This window comes from Penaeus japonicus, unplaced genomic scaffold (assembly GCF_977035675.1).
Source record: "Penaeus japonicus unplaced genomic scaffold, GWHDUDI00000001_assembly GWHDUDI00000034, whole genome shotgun sequence".
Taxonomy (NCBI): Eukaryota; Metazoa; Arthropoda; class Malacostraca; order Decapoda; family Penaeidae; genus Penaeus; species Penaeus japonicus.
In genome coordinates, this window is record NW_028234436.1 from 25648278 (window position 1) to 25650659 (window position 2382).

The following is a 2382-nucleotide window of genomic DNA, read 5'->3' on the forward strand; positions in this document are numbered from 1 at the left end:
TGTGTCTATCTATCTATCTATCTATGGTTGTATGTATTTATTTATGTATGTATGTATGTATGTATGTATGCATGCATGTATGTATGTATGTATGTGTCTATCTATCCATCTATGGTTGTATGTATGTATGTATGTATGTATCTATATATCCATCTACATATACATATATTATATATATATATATATATATATATTTTTTTTTTTTTTTTTTTTTTGGGGGGGGGGGGTAACCAAACCTAACCTAACGCTGTAGCACACGATTGATATTTTTTTTTTTTTTTCTTGCTTTCTATTTTTGGGAACCTAACCTAACGCAATAGCAGACCAATATTATTTTACTTTATTTTTTTTTTTTTTTTTTTTTTTCTTTTGTAACCGAACCTAGGGCAATAGCGAGTCACAAGCACACAATTATATTTTATTCCATGTTCAATTTCCCAACCAATGCGTGCGTGCGTGGGTGCGTGCGTGGGTGCGTGCGTGGGTGGGTGCGTGCGTGCGTGCGTGCGTGCGTGCGTGCGTGCATAGTATGGCCGTTGCTTTATTTTATTTTATTTTGTTCTATTTCTTATTTATTAATGTATTTATTTTGCCGTTGAGTTCTCATAGTTTATAATATTATCATTTCTTCTTTCTTCTTCTCCTCCTCCTCCTTTTCCTTTTTTCGTGTGTATGTGCCGTGTATGTGCCGTGTACGCGTGTGTGCTTGTACGCGTGTGTGCTTGTGCGTGTGTGTGTGCGGCTGTTGCTTATAAGAGCATTTTCTGGTATTTTCAACTTTTCCGAGCATGGCCTTTGAATTATTCCATATGGTTAGTGTTGCTCTCAGTGTTACTCTTATCCCGTGCCGTGTGCACGTGTGCGTTGTGCTTGTAATTAGCGGCTATAGGTGAGAACTAAGCAATTTGCATGTGTGGGTGCGTGTGAATGCGACAAGTTAGGCTTTTATTTGATTGGATTTGACTTTTCTTTTTGAGTGCGTGTGCGTGCGTGCGTGGGTGCGTGCGTGCGCGCATAGTATGGCCGTTGCTTTATTTTATTTTTTATTTATTAATTCATATATTTTGCCGTTGAGTTCTCATTGTTTATAATATTATTATCATTTTTTCTTTCTTTCTTCTTCTCCTCCTCCTCCTCCTTCTTTTCGTGTTTATATGCCGTGTACGCCCGCGCGCGTGCGTGCGTGCGTGCGTGCGTGAGAACTAAGCAATTTGCATGTGTGGGTGCGTGTGAATGCGACAAGTTAGGCTTTTATTTGATTGGATTTGACTTTTCTTTTTGAGTGCGTGTGCGTGCGTGCGTGCAGGTGTCTATGTGAGCAGGTGTGTATGTGTGCAGATACCTATGCATGCAGGTGCCTACGTCCGTCTATGTGTGCAGATATCTGTGCATGCAGGTGCCTACGTCCGTCTATGTGTGCAGGTGTGTATGTATGTATGTATGTATGTGTGTGTGTGTGTGTGTGTAGGTGTGTATGTGTGCAGATATCTGTGCATCCAGGTGCCTATGTGCCTATCTATGCATGCATGCACGCACGTGGACGTGCGCGTTGTGTGTGTGTGTGTGTGTGTGTGTGTGTGTGTGTGTGTGTGTGTGTGTGTGTGCATTTATTCATTGCATGCATTTTACTAGATGAATGTGTACGTTTTGCATGGCGTGTACGTGTGCGTGTGCATGTCACTAGTAGTGCCTACAGATATCATGTGCGGCTTAGTTGTTTCTTCACTGTTTGTTCATGCAATCATTATATAAGAGTTTGGTAGGGAGGGAGGTGTGCAAAATTGCTTTCCTTACTTAGGTTCATTTGAGAGTGAGTGAGTGAGTGAGTGAGTGAGCATCCCCATATTTGATAATAGTAATATGTACAGCATTATTCCTCTGACAAGTGGAATAAATAAGTGTGAAGACTCAAGTATGGCTAAGAATGTAAACATGTACGTCTCTCGATGTCTTTTTTTGTTTGTTTGTTTGTTTCATTTTTGTAAGCGAATGAATATCGTCGGCGGCGTCGGCGATTCCATGATTTTCCTTGCTGGTTGTTTTGTCGGTTATCGACCTAAGGGCCAGGTGGATAAGGAATGCATTCTAAACATTGTGGTCGTATCTCTCTATCTATGTATCTATCTATCCATCCATCTATCTGTGTAATGACTGACTCGTGTCGTGTATTCATTTATTCATTGATCGGTCGGTCGGTCGTCGCAAACCAATTTGCACTTGGGGGGAGTGGGGGGGGGGGGAAACAGGGGGGGAGGGAGAGGGGTTGGCCACCTCTATGCCTCCCTCCCTCCCTCCCTTCCCTTCTCCCTCCCTCCCTGTTCCCCCCTCCCTTCCCTTCTCCCTCCCTCCCTGTTCCCCCCTCCCTTCCCTTCTCCTCCCTCC